Below are 18,767 nucleotides of genomic sequence, written 5' to 3'. Positions count from 1 at the left end.
GCCGGGTACCCGGCCGCCCGGGTCCCATAGAAGTCTATGGGGCCGGGTAATACACGGCCATCACCGGAATGTGTCCCGAGTGATGGCCGGGTCAACCGTCACTCGCGCACTCTCTCCTCCTCACAGTGCAGAGTGCATGTGAGGAGGAGGAGTTGATGCCATTCGGACGAATGGCTACGCTGGTGATACTGTGTGGCAGGGTCGGGGTGTACAGCAGGTGGAAGGGAGCGCTGCGCTGGCTCCCTTCCCCTGCTTGTTACGGTTCCCGACCGCTGGCTGTGTTTTTACGGCCAGCGGTCAGGGTCCTTAAAACCCGAGCCATAGACTTTTTACGGCTCGGGTTTTAACTTGCTGCCCGCGCGATCGGGCAGCTGAATGTCGGGTCTCCGGCTGTCCGTGACTGCCGGGGACCCTGAGGAGAGGATAGAAGCAGCTTTCACTGCTTCTGTCTTCTACGATGTCTTTTTACACAACGCTCAATGAACGCTGTGTATAGAAATAGAGACAGCAGCGGTGCTGTCTCTATTCCTCCCGGTGATCATGTGACTGGTCACATGATCGCCGGGTGCTGTTAGTGACAGACTGCTGCTGGGTCTTACTAGACCTAGCACAATCCTATTAGTGACAATCGTCACTGTGAGAGGGCTGATTTCCCCTGTAACTGGGGCTGCTGTGCAGCTCCAGTTACAGGGAAAAACATGGTGTAAAAGAAAGAAAAAAAATATTAAAAGTTCCAAAAAGGTCTTTTTTGACCTTTGAGGGACAGAACATAATAATAAAAAAATAAGTAAAGTGCAAAAAATTAATCAGATTAAAAAACGGTCAGGGAAAAAACCGGATGCAAATCGGGTCCAAATCGGCCGGTAAAAACAGCAACACGGCCCGGAACGGAATCGGAACGGATGCAAACCGGCCGGGAAAATCGGCCAAAAACGGCCGATCTTCCCGGCCGACACTCGGACCCTGTCGTGTGAATGAGGCCTAAGGCGGGATTCACACGACCGGGTCGCGCCCGAGCCCGAGTGCCGGCCGGTAAAATCGGCCTTTCTGCCCGGCCGGTTTGCATAAAGTTTTGCATCCGGGCCGGGCAGATCTGGACAGTGACATCAGCGGCAACTCCTGAAGGGGAATCCCCATGTGTTCGGGGATTCCGCTTCAAGAGTTTCCCCTGATGTCACTGCCCAGATATGGACAGAGACATCAAGCGCTCTGTCCAGGAGCGGAATCCCCGAAAACACGGGGATTCCGCTCCTTCAAGGAGCTAAAGTGCGGCTAGCACATAGCAGAGCGGGGAGATACCTCCCTGCTCTGCGATAGTGGCGTCGCTGCAGTAGTAGCAGCCGCAGCAGCTGCTAGCGGCGCCATCGAAGGTGTCGCCGGGCCAGGGTGCTTTTAAAACAAGCAGGGGAAGGGAGCCAGCGCAGCGCTCCCTTCCACCTGCTGTACACCCCGGCCCTGCAACACAGTGTACAGCGATGCCATTCGTCAGAATGGCATCAACTCCTCCTCACATGCACTCTGCGCTGTGAGGAGGAGGAGATAGAGCGCAAGCGCCGGAAAACCCGGCCATCACTCGGGACACATCCCGGTGATGGCCGGGTATTACCCGGCCCCATAGACTTCTATGGGAGCCGGGCGGCCGGGTACCCGGCCGAAGATAGAGCATGTCCTATTTTTTGACGGCCGGTTTCCCCGTCCGTCAAAAAGTCGGTCGTGTGAATAGCCCCATTAGGGGTCTATTATTCCTAATGCAGCCGGGTGCCGGCCGATTTATGAACGGCCGGCACCCGGCCGGGAAACCCTGTCGTGGGAATGAGGCCTAACGCAGCATGTGATTACGATTTTTATAAATATTATTCTCTTGTATTAAATAGATTTCTACTACATATAAACATAAAGGTTTTCTATATTTTCTTTGCTATCTTTTCTCTACCCCACATGGCCACTCTATGGTGATGCAGGTGGTGGCGCTATTTCACTGTTTACCTCCGGCAGCAGAAGGGCGAGGTGCAGCCCTGCCACACAACAACAATCCTGGTTCCGCAGTAGAATGTTCAGTTTTTTTGGTGTAAACTTTTTGCATAGATTTTCATTGTAGGATCTGTACAAAGTGGAGCTGCCAGGAGATCGGAGACTTGATGAGATGGACGCATGCAGCTCCCGTCAGGAACATACTGGTTAGGTGAGTAGTCCCACCTCATAATATCCATGAAAAATGGAACTAAATAGGTATTGGACAAATATCAAACTATCACTGCCAGGCAAAAAACTTTAAAACAGAATTTTTAATAAATATTAACTGTAAAAAAAATAATCAAATACCAATTTAATTTTACTACAAAACACATAGCACCTCGATCAGTGGTACAAGCATCTTTGGGGTACTCCAGCGGGTAGAGTTCATAGAACAGGGTATAATACTAGTAATACCAGTTCAGTATCAGGGCATAATAAATGAGTAGTCCCACCTCCCCTTTCTCATCCATATTAGGCTCTGTTCACATCTGCGTTGGGGTCCCGTTCTGACGTTCCGTCGGAGGTTTCCGTTAGAACGGGACCCTGAGCAGACACCGACGAAAACCAGGGGTTTCCGTTTCCATCACCATTGATTTCAATGGTGACGGAGCCGGTGCCCGTGGTTTCCGTTTGTCTCTTTTGTGCTCCGGACCCTTCGTTTTGCCGGAAACAATAGCTTAGTCGACTACTGAAATCAATGGTGATGGAAACGGAAACCCCTGGTTTCCGTCGGTGTCAGTTTGTGTCTGCTCAGGGTCCTGTTCTGACGGAAACCTCTGACGGGAACGTCAGAACGGGACCCCAATGCAGATGTGAACAGAGCCTTAGGGCATGACCAGACGTGGCGGAATTGCTCTGCAATTCCGCTGCGGATAGTCCGCAGCGGAAATCCGCAGCGTACACGTTTCTCCATTGCTTTCCACAGCTTTTTAGTTGGGTTCGTTTGCACGTTGCGGACAATTCTGCGGAGCATAGGCTGTGGTGCGGAATTTGGTGTCCGCAGCATACACTGGCTGTTGCGGACGTGTAGCGGACTTGTTGCGGACTCATTGCGGAATTTCTCCATTGACTTCAATGGAGAGTGAAAATTCCGCAATGAAGTCCGCAGATGTTATGTGTGCTGCGGAGCGTACTGGTTTTACTAACATGATAGTTCTTCATTCTGGCTAAACCTATTTATCTCTAGATCTACAGCCAGACTGAGGAAGTCAATGGGGCTCCCGTAATTACGGGTGATTACGTGTGTGCACCCGTAATTACAGGAGCGTTAATAGGCGATGTCAGTAAATAGTCACTGTCGAGGGTGCTGAAAGAGTTAAACGATTGGCAGTAACTGTTTCAGCACCCTGGACAGTGACATCCGATCACAATATACATCAGCCTGTAAAAAAAATAGAAGTTCCTACTTACCCATAACTCCCTGCTTCTTCCTCCAGTCCGGCCTCCCGGGATTACGTTTCAGTCCAAGTGACGGCTGCAGCCAATCACAGGCCAATCACAGGCTGCAGCGGTCACATGAACTGCCGCGTCATACAGGGAGGTCGGGCTGGATGTCGAAAGAGGGACGCGTCACCAAGACAACGGCCGGGTAAGTATGAATTTATTTTTCTTTTACTAGGGAAAGGGCTGTCCCTTCTCTCTATCCTGCACTGATAGAGAGAAGGGAAGCCCTTTCCCCCTCAATACGCAACGGCCAGTCCGCATCAATTTAATGCCCATTTTAGGCAAAGCCGCGACAGAATCTGCAACGCAGATTATGTGCGGCATTGATGCGGACAGTGTATGCAGAACTCCGCCACGTCTGGGCATGCCCTTAGACTGTCACACAGAAACCTCTGCATGTTCTTTATATCCACAATTTCTAGTTATAATCCCTCCTCATCGGGCTGCAGCGGCCAAACCGCAGGAGAAGTGGGGGGTGTGAACATAATCTTAGGCAGCCTTGGCTGGAATTACAGCTGTGATTGGATACAGTAGGTCACATGTGGACACGAAGTCCCTGTTTACACACCAAGTTTTTTGCAGGTGGAAAAATCTGCCTCAAAATTCCTTCTGCCGCTTTTTTTACGCATTTTTCGACCACGGCCATTGAGCACCGCAGGCAAAAATGCTGCGAAAACCATTTTCTTTGCCTCCCATTGATGGCAATGGGAGGTCAGAGACGGAAACGCTTGAAGAAAGGGCTTGACGCTGCTTTTTCCTGTGAGTGTTTTTTTCTCGTGGGAAAAACGCCTCTGCATCCCATTGAAATCAATAAGATTAGTTTTCGGACGTTTTTTGGTGCGGTTTTCGATGCGTTTTCCACTTAAAAAAACGCTCCAAAAAAACTCTGTGTGAACTAGGCCTAATATTTCTCCATATATTACATGTGGCTTTTGCAGCATATTTGGCTGTGCATCCTTTGCATTACAATCTACTGCAGATTGTTACTGCTGCAAGTTTATGCAGTTTTCTAGAACCCTATTCACATTCATACTTTGTGTCAATTTGACCATGGAAATCTGCAATAAATATGTAACATGTGAACATAGACTTAGGGCATGACCACACATGGCGGAATTCCTCCGCAACTGTCCGCATCAATGCCGCACCTAATCCGGGTTGCGGATTACGGCTGCGGATCTGCACAAAATGTGCAGAAAATTGATGCGGACTGGCCGCTGCGGACTGCAGGAAAAGTGCTTCCCTTCTCCCTATCAGTGCAGGATAGAGAGAAGGGACAGCACTTTCCCTAGTGAAAGTCAAAGAAATTCATACTTACCGGCCGTTGTCTTGGTGACGCGTCCCTCCTTCGGCATCCAGCCCGACCTCCCTGGATGACGCTCCAGTCCATGTGACCGCTGCAGCCTGTGCTTGGCCTGTGATTGGCTGCAGCCGTCACTTACACTGAAACGTCATCCTGGGAGGCCGGACTGGAGACAGACGCAGGGAGTTCTCGGTAAGTATGAACTTATATGTTTTTTTACAGATACATGTATATTGAGATCGGTAGTCACTGTCCCGGGTGCAGAAACAGTTACTGCCGATCGCGTAACTCTTTCAGCACCCTGGACAGTGACTATTTACAGACGTCTCCTAGCAACGCTCCCGTCATTACGGGAGCCCCATTGACTTCCTCAGTCTGGCTGTAGACCTAGAAATACATAGGTCCAGCCAGAATGAAGAAATGTCATGGTAGTAAAAACAATACGCTCCGCAGCACACATAAGATCTGCGGACTTCATTGCGGAATTTTGACTCTCCATTGAAGTCAATGGAGAAATTCCGCCATGAGTCCGCAACCAGTCCGCCACTGCTCCGCAACAGACAGAGCATGCTGCGGACACCAAATTCCGCTCCGCAGCCTATGCTCCGCAGCGGAATTGTACGCATCGTGTAAACGAACACTGCTAAATTAAAGTGAAAGTCAATGGAGAAACGGCTCCGCTGCGGATTAACGCTGCGGAGTGTCCGCAGCGGAATTTAAGTGAAATTCCGCCATGTGTGAACCCGCCCTTAGGGGCTACACGTGATGTTTCAGGCTACATTTACACACTGCAACCAGGTTACATCACACTTGTCTTCTCTCCCAGATTGTCCTGGAGACTTCCAAACTAGGGAAGATCTTACATGATGTAGCTGCATAAAGGAAGGCACTCTGCTGGGACTATTTGTGAGGGGGAACTCTGCTTGTAGTGGTTATTGGGGGCAGTCTGCTGGCACTAATTATTGGAGGCACTTTGCTGGCAATATGGTTTATTGAGGGGGTCTCTGCTGGTAGTGTTGTTTATGAGGGGGCAGTATACTGGCACTGTTTAAGGGACAATACTCTGCTGGCACTGTATGGGGGCACTCTGCTTAGTCTAATGATGGGGTCGCTCGCTGATAACTGAGGCTTCTTAGCTGTCCTTATCGGTGGGGTTTACATAGGAAAGAAATTCTCAAACCACATCTCAAATCTCCCTGTAATTGATTCTAAAAACAGACAAGTATGGCTCAGAAAAACGGCTGCAAACAAATAACCATTGATGTGAATGGAAATGAACAAAATGTTTTTTGCTTTCTGCGATTATTATTTACATGTTTTATAAGACATGTTACATCTCGTGTTATACACAGCAGGAGGCAACAGCACACGTCTTATCACAGGAAGAGGAAATACATCAGAAAGGGAAACGGGAAGAGGAAGAGCAGCCATGTCATACAGGAAATACAGGGAAGTGACATCATCACAGGAGGTAACGTATATCCTGTGTGCGGGGACCCCAGAAATATGATGAGACTGACGTATCAGGGCTGATACATAGTAATGTTATGTAATGTTATGTTATTATATATCATTACTTGTGTGTTTAGGCTGTGCTTATATATGTTAGTAGGTCGGACCAGAAGGATCGCGTGTTCTGTATACAAGCTCCAGATAAGAAGAACATGGATCAGCACAACAACACCAGCGCTCCTGGGACTGCGCTCCAACCACACAGCATTTCATCCGGAGGATCGACTGTTCCGTAGTCCAAAACGTCGCTTCTCGGGTTCTATTCCTACAATGGGGGAAAAAGTCAATTACATATTTTCAGTAATTATTGTTACAATATTTTCATTAAGGAAATCTCTTGTATGGAATATTTTTTTGTATCACCTTAACTTCTGGTTACACCTGAAATGCCCTATAAGGGTATTGAGATATCATAGAGGGGGGTATCACGATGGAGACCCTCTCTATAACCCAAATGGAAGCTCTGCGCCACCTCTGTTCAGAGGCTGTGTGTGGTATTGCAGCTTTTCTGTATTGAAATGTATAGGGCTAAGCTGTCCACACACCGCAAATCACCTGTGGACAGGTGTGGCTCTGTTTTTGGAAGACGTCAGCTCTATTTTTCTAATTATGTACAACCCCTTTAATTACATAATCTCTTTAGAGGGTTTTCTCCATCTCAGACGTTTATGTGATATCCACCTATGCTCATGCACGCAGCTCTCTCCGTTCTGTACTATGGGAGTTACACAAATAGTTCAACAGCGCTCAGCTGTTTCCGAAACTTCCATAGAACAGAATAGAGAGAGGGACGTGCGAGGCCTTTCCCAAGTCATTCTCCACCTGGAATCAGCAGCCATTAGACGGGACAGGGATGTGGGAACAAAGCAGGACAGGGTCAGGGAGAGACCTCCGTTTTCCACATAGGTGTGAGTCCCAGAGAAATGGTAAGATGGGAGTACCCCTTTAAATAAAACTTCTTGGTGATGATCCATTTTCTTAAGGTGTTTAATTAAACTATGGACAGTGAGGTCGAAGAACCGGCACCCAAAATATCTATACTGGAGTGACATGCCTGTTACTAACGCTGTATACAAGCTCCCCACGTATAACAGACAGGGCCCTCACTGAGACTTTGTAGGGGCTCCTAGAGACAGATATATATTGATGTACAGACATTTTCCCCTCCGTTATTGTGCAGCACGACCTCCCCACATATAACAGGCAGGACCCTCACTGACCCCCTGGACAGACACATAGGCCTGAATATATTTATATCTTTATATTTTCCATTATTCACCTGCAGGAAATGTTATTTTTAGAAATGGGGAGAAATACTTGGAATTGTGTTTTTTTAGTTTCTGATGTTATTTTTGTTACTTCTCAGGTATAAGGAGAAAAGTAACCGGCACATACAAGATGAGACGTGGATGAAGATGTGCGGAGGACTGTACCCCACCGGGAAAGAGCGGGCTGTCACTGGTATTACCATGGGGCAGATTTACTAAGGCCTCATGCACACGACCGTAGTGAGGTGCATTGACCGTGACTTGCGGCTCGTACGTCCGCGGAGTGTCACCCGCGGCCGCCCGCAAATCGCGGGCCCTGCATATGACCACGTGCATTGTTTTCTATGAGCCTGTACCGCAAAACACGACCGTAATAAGACATGTCCGTTGTTTTTGCGGTCCCGGTTCCTGGGCAATGCACGGACCATGGAAACCACGGTCGTGTGCATGGGCCCATTGAAATGAATGGGGCCGCAATTCACCTGCAGATTTGTGGGTGAATTGCGGCTGCAAAAATACGTTCGTGTGCATGGGGCCTAAAACTATCTGAGTTTTACACAGTGTAAACTGATACAAGGAAGTCAGAAATTGCGCCAAATTTATCACAGTGGTGCACGATGTATGATAGATTTTGCTAGACATGTTAGACACTTTTCTCTTCCTTATACCACCTCTTGGTTGGCTTAGTTTAAGACACGCCCCTTTATTCTAGGCCACACCCCTTGTCAAGCACGCCGCAAAATGTGTCTAAAACAATTAATAAATATGGCGCACAACATGTACGCCATAATTCTGGCTCAATTTGAATAGTAAATCTGCCCTACTATAAATGTAATATAAATTTGGGGTTAGTATTCAGGGCATATTCCCTATTTAAAGAATTGATAAGAGTCGGGAATCCTTCAGCTTAGTCCATTCTCTCTACTATCAGTCAGTACAGGGAGTAGTAGTACATATAAAACATTACATTGTCACCATGTCAGCTTTATTCTGCCTGCACTGACAGCACAAAGTCTTCATGGTGACTGCAGGACTGGAAGTCAAGGACCACCTCTATGATGTCCGCGGGACCTAATAGGGATATGGCGCTTTTTCCATTTATTTGTTGTTGTACTGTAATGAGAATATTATTTACATGCAGTATTTATTGCTAGGGGAATTTTTTTTCTGAAAATTCTAGAAAGAGCAAGTGGCGTAGGATTGGATAAGTCTGGTGACATCAAGACACAAATGTGACCTCAAGAATTCGTCAATGAGCTGATAATCCCGGTGCCAATTCTGGCTGCAAGTAATATATAAAGGGGCACACCTACCTCAAGTACTGGCACAGTATAAGGTCATCAGGGTGACTGCAGGACTGGAATTAACGCTCTTTTATAAAAAGGGTGTTTTGCAATGTTCAGCACATGGCAGCTTTGTGTATATAGTAGTATATAGACCCTACTGCACTGATTCTTCATACTATACCCTAATAGAGCATAGTTGACAATATTTGGAATTTCTTTCTAGGGACACTTTAGTTTCAGATGGATTGAGACAGGACTTGACAGGGCGTACCTTTGACAGAACGTCGTTCATTGGGCATGGCTTGTCATGGGGCAGGGTTAGTGAGAATACGCTTTGTGTACCAGATATTCCCTGTATTCTATCCTCACTATAAAAACCTTGCAGTAAGGACAGTATAGAGGGAGGGTATCGCCTGCAGAAGTGATCTAAGTAAGTATGGCACGTGACCACTGTGGCCAGTGATTGACTAGTGCGATCATGTGCCGATACAGGACATCACTGGTCCAGCCTATGTAAACAGGCCGGCAGGGGATTGTGAACCGCCGGCACTGGAGCCGCAGAGAATTAGAAGGTGGGTATTTGCTAAATGGTGCAATTTTCAGTTTGAATTACAATTTTTATAAAGCCTGGAAAACCCCTTTAATAACAAACCCTAAAATGTATTCAGACCCCGGACAAATCCCCTTTATGTACTTTCCGCTCCTTCAGCAGCTCTGGGTCCCATTCGGCTCCGGACCCCACCTCTGCTGGCTGAGCCAGGAGCTGTTAGTGATATTGGCCTTTACATATTGGAGTAATCCAAAAGATAAAAGCTAATTTTTTTCATTAAATGTTGCGATGTAGTTTGGATGGGCACTGCGCCTTTGATTGCATGACACATTTTTCTTGGAGTTCCCCTTCAAAAATAGATAAGCGGCGGGTAACACAAATACTTCACACGGGGACAGTAAAGTAAAGCCCATTTTATTTTGACTGTGTTTCTGGACTGGACTGGTCCGGGACTAAACTTGACTGATCCCTTCGTCAGTTTAGCACCAGATAAAGGGACCAGTCGTGCCAGAAACGCGTATTTAAATAAAATTCTACCATTGCTTGGCGCCCTATCTGTCCCCGTTTTTAAACATTTCTGTTAACCGCATCTTAAAGTTGAGCAGATTTACTTGTGAATTTATTTAACTTAGTTGAACATAGAACGCTACCTACCTGGCAGACAAAGGGTCTTGGTGTGGGTCACGGGGAATATCTTCAAGAGAGCAACTCTTCACTAGGACATTTTATTTATTCTTGTTTCAGAACTGAAGGGAATGTACCGTACAACATCAGCAGGAGGAAGCCCTGGTGTCGAGAATGTCAGCCATGGAAAGGGATGTGCCAGATCAAGGTCTGAAAGCTAAAGAGGCAGCAGATATGAACCACTAATGTCCATCTAAGAATGCCGGAACGTCATCCGTCCACACCTCCTCCTTCCCATCCCCCACTGTCCAGAAGGGGTTTTTAAGATCCATCCAATTAAAAGACAACTGTCGAGAAGTCTTTGAAAATGAAGCCTTGTCCATGATTCGCAGGGCTGAGGTGAAGTACAATGGTTTTGGGTGTTTAATGGCAAGTCTCTTCAGATGCCCGGCAATGGACTGCCTCCCCTCGTCCTGTTTGGTAGGGTCTCTGCACTCCCTTTCCTGTAGAACAGCTGCCCCTACAGATTCCCAAGGCCTTCTATATTTTTTTTCCTGTCTGGCTGATAGCAACACATGTCAATAAAAACATATCTCAATGTATTTATTGTATTTCTAATAAAAATGGATAGACAAATACATAAAAATAATTTGTTTTAATTCCAAAGAACTATCATGAAATCTATATTATACATGTGTAATCAATTGTGGACATGGTCACTGATTCATTGAAGAATGAGTAGGCTGGGTAACCCGTGGAGTAACATCTAAACAAGAAAGACATCTTCCTGCTACAAAAACAGGTCATAATCAGGACGAACGTACACCACCATACAACAAAGTCCAGCAAAGAGATCCCCCAGCCTGAGACATACTGTACTCCGTGTCAGAAGAACAATAATCTACAAAAAGAGAGACAACTGCATCCAGTCGATGTTCTTATCAACCAAGAGGTTCACAAGGTGAGAAGACTAGTTGACATTTTTTTTCAAGGTATTACCCTAGGGAGCGCTCCAGTTAACATCTTTTTCTCACACTGTATTTTCCTAAGGTACTGTATACATTTCACTCATTAATGCCGACCTAGCCAAGTGAGCACACAACAAAGTAAGCCTGCGCACCCAAATAGAGTACCAACCATCTACATATCATGCCAATAAAGGAGTTTTGCCTTTGCATAGTGCTCCAAGGGGAGCACAATACAACTTCAATGCTACAAATACCTAACCTGAACGTCACATCTGCACCTTCCTCTTCTCTTTTGAAGATGTTAGTGTACAGAGTAGTAGGGCAATTGACCAGACATGATGTGCTGTCTCGTGGACTGTCCTATATTTCCAGAGCGAAGGAAAGATAGGTGGTCTGGCCAGTTGTAGACTTCATCCCTAACATCTGACACAGACCAAAATAAGTATTCGGCACTCAAAGCTAAAGTTTTAAGAAATCTCAAGTGCGCCAACTACAGTGGTCAGCCGCCATTCGGAACGAAGCGCCAACTACTGGATGTACCAGCAACCAGAACGGCACAGTGCCTGATGAAGGTCATGTAATGACCGAAGCGTCGCACTAAGGCTGGGTTCACACGAGCATGTTACGTCCGTAATGGACGGAACGTATTTCGGCCGCAAGTCCCAGACCGAACACTCTGTAGGGAACCCGGCTCCTAGTATCATAGTTATGTATGATGCTAGGAGTCCCTGCCTCTCCGTGGAACTACTGTCCCGTACTGAAAACATGATTACAGTACGGGACAGTTGTCCTGCTGCGAGGCAGGGACTCCTAGCATCGTACATAACTATGATGCCAGGAGCCCGGCTCTCTGCAGTGTGTTCGGTCCGGGACTTGCGGCCGAAATACTTTCCGTCTATTACGGACGTAACATGCTCGTGTGAATCCAGCCTTAGCCTCTGGCATCTACAACCACTTGAAATAAAATCAAGATTTATTCTTTAAACCTCAGCTTTGTGTGCCGAATACTTATTTTGACTACGATTGGGTTGGGACCCTATTCGTGCACCTACATCGTCCAGTGCGTTCTGAACCACTACTTATCTGACACAGACCATCCTGGAGCTGAATGTCTCTGAGGCTGCTCTTTCAAAGTTGCTAATGTAGCTCATCTGGGCTCCATAGACCCAACCTTTATATATGACTCCTAGAGAAATGGGTTAGTGAAAGAAAAAGGTATAATTCAGATCCTGGAGGCCATTGAGTATGTCAACCTTTGGACCTTGATTGGCACCTACAACATATTTTCAGAGTAATCCATCAGATGTCTCAAGAAGAACATTTTATGAGGAAAGGACAATGTTGATGAGATTGCAGGTCCTCCTGTTTCTAACTCACATAATTATTACCCAGCATCCAGGTAAATAGTGCATACAAAGTCCAGAAAAATAACCAGACGACTGTCCAGATAAACATTGGATACAGCGCCCAGAAATGGTGCATTGTGCCCCGATAAATATTTCCTTAAAAGGATTGTCCGAGAAATGAAACTAGTTGCATGGAATGTTTTGAAATGAAAAAACAGCCATTACTCTCCTGTTAAATCCCCTGCGCCCATGATCTGGTGGTCAACCCGATGGGTTGATTGAAGAGACTACCCTACGTGGATCGACACCAGCTACAAAATTCTCACCCAAAAATTAAGATATGGAATATGTTACCCCCTTCTATGGCAGATCGAATAGCCATAATTAAAATGATAGTATTACCCCAGTTGTTGTATCCACTGATTAACAGTCCCATGTGGATAGGAGAAAAGACATAGAAATTTTAATGAGGGAGCTAATTTGGAGAGGAAGGAAACCCAGGGTAAAGTTAAAATACTTGATGGATAGAGGAGAAGAGGGTGGACTGGCAGTACCTGACTTGAGAATATAATTTTTGTCAGGACAGTGGAGAAATATTTTGAGTGGGAAACAATCTCCATTTATACAAAATATTACTAAGTCTAGGAGGGGCCATCTTCAGAATATACTTGAGGTAATGGAGTCCGGGCAATTGAGAAATTGTAAGGAGTATCCAACAATATATATGATGCATGAAATTGGGGTTAAATTAAGAAAAATGTTTAATTTAAATGGAGCATTGAGTTTCACAACATTAATTGGCAACTTTAATATATTAGAGGTTAATAAAATAACTGATAACTGGAGTGGATGGTCCAAATATGGACTCAGGTTGGTTAGACATTTTTTTTTTTTTCTCTGTGGGAGCTGGAGGCCTTGGTACTGGAAGAAAATATAGATATAGTTGGTGTTGCTGAAACATGGCTGGACTCTTCACATGACTGGGCTGTAAATCTACAGGGTTTTACACTTTTTCGGAAAGACAGGATAAATAGGAAAGGCGGTGGTGTATGTCTGTATGTGAGAAGTGATATGAAGGCGAGCGTGAAAGAGACAATAGTGGGTGAATACTGTGAGGAGGTTGAAACCTTGTGGGTGGAACTAGAAAGGGAGGTAAACACTGAAAAAATTACTTTTGGTGTAATCTATAGACCCCCCAATATAACTGAGGAGATGGAAGGTCAACTATATAAACAGATGGAGCGGGCTGCACAGGCGGGTACTGTAGTGATAATGGGAGATTTTAATTTCCGGGATATTAATTGGTGTCATGGTTCGGCTTCAACTGCAAAGGGGAGACATTTCCTCAACCTGTTACAGGAAAATTTTATGGGCCAGTTTGTGGAAGACCCGACTAGAGGTGAAGCTCTGTTGGATCTGGTCATTTCTAATAATGCAGATCTTGTTGGGAATGTCAATGTTCGTGAAAACCTCGGTAACAGTGATCACAATATAGTTACATTTTACCTATACTGTAAAAAACAAACGCAGGCTGGGAGGGCAAAAACATTTACTTTTAAGAAAGCCAATTTCCCCAGGATGAGGGCTGCAATTCAGGATATAGACTGGGAAGAACTAATGTCAAATAATGGGACAAATGATAAATGGGAGATTTTCAAATCTACTTTGGGTAATTATAGTGCAAAATGTATTCCTATAGGTAACAAGTATAAACGACTAAAACTAAATCCCACATGGCTTACACCTTCTGTGTAAGGGGCAATACATGACAAAAAAAGGGCATTTAAAAAATACAAATCTGAGGGTACATCTGCAGCCTTTGTAAAATATAAAGAGCTTAATAAAATCTGTAAAAATGTAATAAAATTAGCAAAAATACAAAATTAAAGGCAGGTGGCCAAGGATAGTAAAACATAGTAAAAACTTCTTCAAGTATATAAATGCTAAAAAGCCAAGGTCTGAACATGTAGGACCCCTAGATAATGGTAATGGGGAGTTGGTCACAGGGGATCAAGAGAAGGCAGAGTTACTAAATGGGTTCTTTAGCTCTGTATATACAACAGAAGAAAGAGCAGCTGATGTAGCCGGTGCCAGTGCTGTTAATATATCAGTTGATATACTGAATTGGATGAATGTAGATATGGTCCAAGCTAAATTAAACAAAATAAATGTGCACAAGGCCCCGGGACCAGATGAAATACACCCTAGAGTTCTTAAGGAGCTTAGTTCTGTTATTTCTGTCCCCCTTTTCATAATATTCAGAGAATCTCTAGTGACTGGAATAGTGCCAAGGGACTGGCGCAGGGCAAATGTGGTGCCTGTTTTCAAAATAGGCTCTAGGTCTTCCCCGGGTAATTATAGACCAGTAAGCTTAACATCTATCGTGGGGATAATGTTTGAGGGGCTATTGAGGGACTATATAGAGGATTATGTGAAAAAAATAGTATTATAAGTGACAGCCAGCACAGTTTTACTAAGGACAGAAGTTGTCAAACTAACCTAATCTGTTTTTATGAGGTGAGCAGAAGCCTAGACAGAGGGGCCGCTGTGGATTTAGTGTTTTTGGACTTTGCAAAGGCATTTGACACTGTCCCCCATAGACGCCTAATGGGTAAATTAAGGACTATAGGTTTAGAAAATATAGTTTGTAATTGGATTGATAATTGGCTCAAGGACCGTATCCAGAGGGTTGTGGTCAATGATTCCTTCTCTGAATGGTCCCCGGTAATAAGTGGTGTACCCCAGGGTTCAGTGCTGGGACCACTATTATTCAACTTATTTATTAATGATATAGAGGATGGGATTAATAGCACTATTTCTATTTTTGCAGATGACACCAAGCTATGTAATATAGTTCAGTCTATGGAAGATGTTCGTGAATTGCAAGCGGATTTAAACAAACTAAGTGTTTGGGCATCCAGTTGGCAGATGAAGTTTAATGTACATATATGTAAAGTTATGCATCTGGGTACCAACAACCTGCATGCATCATATGTCCTAGGGGGAGCTACACTGGCGGATTCACTTGTTGAGAAGGATCTGGGTGTACTTGTAAATCATAAACTAAATAACAGCATGCAGTGTCAATCAGCTGCTTCAAAGGCCAGCAGGATATTGTCATGTATTAAAAGAGGCATAGACTCGCGGGACAGGGATGTAATATTGCCACTAAACAAAGCATTAGTGAGGCCTCATCTAGAATATGCAGTTCAGTTCTGGGCTCCAGTTCATAGAAAGGATGCCCTGGAGTTGGAAAAAATACAAAGAAGAGCAACAAAGCTAATTAGGGGCATGGAGAATCTAAGTTATGAGGAAAGATTAAAATAATTAAACCTATTTAGCCTTGAAAAAAGACGACTAAGGGGGGACATGATTAATTTATATAAATATATTAATGGCACATACAAAAAATATGGTGAAATCCTGTTCCATGTAAAACCCCCTCAAAAAACAAGGGGGCACTCCCTCCGTCTGGAGAAAAAAAGGTTAAACCTGCAGAGACGACAAGCCTTCTTTACCGTGAGAACTGTGAATCTATGGAATAGCCTACCGCAGGAGCTGGTCACAGCAGGGACAGTAGATGGCTTTAAAAAAGGGTTAGATAATTTTCTACAACAAAAAAGTATTAGCTCCTATGTGTTGAAATTTTTTTCTGACCCTTTTCCCGTCCCTTGGTTGAACTTGATGGACATGTGTCTTTTTTTAGCCGTACTAACTATGTAACTATGTAACTATGAGAAAGGTTATCTTGGATGGCGGATAGAGAATTAAAGGGGTCACAGACTGCCAGGAGCACATCATCAGCCTAAAGACCAATTTTATGAGCCTTAGATCGTACTTTAATGCCCTGAACTTTTGGATTAAGTCGTATTCGTTCTGCGAGGGGTTCCATCGCTAAGGCAAACACAATGGGAGAGAGTGGGCAACCCTGACGCGTACCGTTCTTTATTATAAAAGGGTCAGACAAAAACCCCGAAGAGAGAACTCTAGCAGAGGGAAATGGGTATAATGCAAGAATGGAGGATTTTATACGACCCTTAAATCCAAAATATTCAAGAAGCTGAGACAGATAGCCCCAATGTACTCTATCGAACGCCTTCTCTGCGTCCAAAGCAAGAAGCAGAGAAGGCGTCCGAGAGGTCTCTGCACACTGAACCAAGTCCATAAACTGCCGAGTTCCATCAGGGGCCTGATGTCCCGCCACAAACCCAACTTGATCTGATTTAACCAGTTGAGGAATAATATGATACAACCTAGTCGAGAGGATTTTTGCATATATTTTAATAGCTGAGTTTAACAGAGAAATAGGACGAAAATTAGCTGGGGACGTGGGATCCTTATCTGGTTTAGGAGGGGTGACTACCGTATTGTAAAGGGCACTATAATAAGATTGGAACTGTTCGGCTGTCGGCCTAGGATCTATAACTTTATTACCCTTTTTATCCAAGAGATACACAATGCGGAAGCGTGGCGAGGACTGTTTTTTATTTTTTTAGCCAAAAAAGCACCGGCTCTATTATTATGTGCATAGGTAGTCATTTGCATGCGTTTGAGATAAATGTCGTACTGAGACGCAAGCAATGACTGTAATGCAGCCGTGCATCATATTCTGATGCCACACGGAGCTGTTAAGTGCCTTTTGCGCACGCAAAACTGCAATTTTTTTGTGTGCTCGTGTAAACCCGGCCTTAGCCTGAGAACAAGCTTTAATCAATAACCCTCTCATAAATGCTTTATGCGCATTCCACAAAATGTAAGGACATGAAACAGAACCCACATTGTCTGAAAAATAATGCTTCAATTCTTTTAGCAAGGTTGGGGCATGATCAGAGTGATGGAGTATGTAATCATTCAAACGCCATTGTGAAGGAAGAGAAGACGACATTTTCTCATTTATGGAAAGTGAGATTGGAGCGTGATCAGACCAGGTTATCTGTCCAATTACAGAAGATTGTGACTGTAGGAGTGCCCTATTATTACCCAGAAACAAATCGATCCTAGAAACATGAAAGAAAGTATAATCCCTCTCACCCCCCTGTTGGCATCTCCACACGTCATACAGGCCTCCCTCTAACAAAGACGATGCAAAAGGAGAAGACTGTCTAGTTCTAGCAGTGGAGTCTATATCTGGGTCAATAGTCATATTAAAGTCTCCACCTACAACTAGCATAACATACTTGTGTTAACGCCTTGATTTTCGGGAGTAGGGAATTCAAGTAATGATGTTGCCGTTTATTGGGGAAATACACATTAAAGATAGTATACAGTATGTTATTGATTTCACACACCAATCCCAAGAATCTTCCTTGGGGATCTTTAATAAGAGATTTAAAAGTGAAAACTACCGAGTTTTTAATAGCGATCATAACCCCCTTACGTTTAGCCGGGCACGAAGAGGTGAAAATATGTGGGAAAAATTTATTCGAGAATTTAGGAATTTTCTCCACATGAAAATGTGTTTCCTACACCAATAGAACGTCACATTTTAAAGCCTTGGCCTGACGCCAGAGCAAGCTTCTTTTAAAGGGGCTTTTAAGTCCTCTGACGTTAATTGAGGAAAAGCACAGTACCATACTTAACCTCTTCACGCCAGGGGCGTAGCTAGAGGCTCATGGGCCCCGATGCAAAAATTCTTACTGGGCCCCCCCCCCCCGCGCAAACTTCTCATGGCTGACGGTCCGCTTTCAGCTGCATCGCTGGGTCTCCTAAGTGACCCAACAATGCAGCACTAGCAGCCGGGGCGTCACTAAGGCTGGGTTCACACACACTATTTACGGACGTAATTCGGGCGTTTTAGCATTGAATTACGTCCGAAAATGCGGCTCAAAAGCGTCGGCAAACATCTGCCCATTCATTTGAATGGGTCTTACGATGTTCTGTGCCGACGGTCATTTTTTTTTACGCGCCGCTGTCAAAAGGCGGCGCGTAAAAAAGTGCCTGTCACTTCTTCAGACGTAAATGGAGCCGTTTTCCATGGACTCCATGGAAAACCAGCTTCAATTACTTCCGTAATGGACGCAGCGAAAGACGCCTGCACATGCCATTACGGCTGAAATTACGGTGCTGTTTTCTCCTGAAAACAGCACCGTAATTTCAGCCGTAACAGACGCTGCCGTGTGGGCACCCTCAGGGCTTAAAATGTCAGGGGAAATGGCCCCAATACATATGTGTCCGCCCAAAAAAAAGTGTGTATATGAGACAGCATAGCATATCTATAGCACTACGACCCTATAAACTATGGATAGGATTAGATACAGTGGCTCAGCAGACAGTATCACACATGATAGGATTAGATACAGTGGCTCAGAAGGCAGTATCACACATGATAGGATTAGATACACAGCTCAGCAGACAGTACCACACATGATAGGATTAGATACAGTGGCCCAGCAGACAGTATCACACATGATAGGATTAGATACAGTGGCTCAGCAGACAGTACCACACATGA

The 18,767-nt window shown here is 44.9% G+C and overlaps 1 long non-coding RNA gene across 2 annotated transcripts; it reads left to right on the top strand.

The window, feature by feature from the left end:
- Positions 1–1,799: 1,799 nt before the first annotated feature.
- LOC142699035 (uncharacterized) lies at positions 1,800–10,630 on the top strand. Of its 2 annotated transcripts, none has more exons than XR_012865936.1 (5): positions 1,800–2,182; positions 6,118–6,233; positions 6,372–6,574; positions 7,641–7,735; positions 10,123–10,630. It is a non-coding gene; the product is annotated as an uncharacterized LOC142699035 (long non-coding RNA). The 2 variants fall into 2 exon arrangements; XR_012865935.1 differs by having other exon boundaries at positions 6,115–6,233.
- The last annotated feature ends 8,137 nt before the right edge of the window (positions 10,631–18,767 follow it).

The sequence above is a fragment of the Rhinoderma darwinii genome, unplaced genomic scaffold, assembly GCF_050947455.1.
Source record: "Rhinoderma darwinii isolate aRhiDar2 unplaced genomic scaffold, aRhiDar2.hap1 Scaffold_115, whole genome shotgun sequence".
In the NCBI taxonomy this organism is placed as follows: domain Eukaryota; kingdom Metazoa; phylum Chordata; class Amphibia; order Anura; family Rhinodermatidae; genus Rhinoderma; species Rhinoderma darwinii.
The sequence above is the reverse complement of the archived record's forward strand: the minus strand, read 5'-3'. Positions and strand labels throughout refer to the sequence as shown.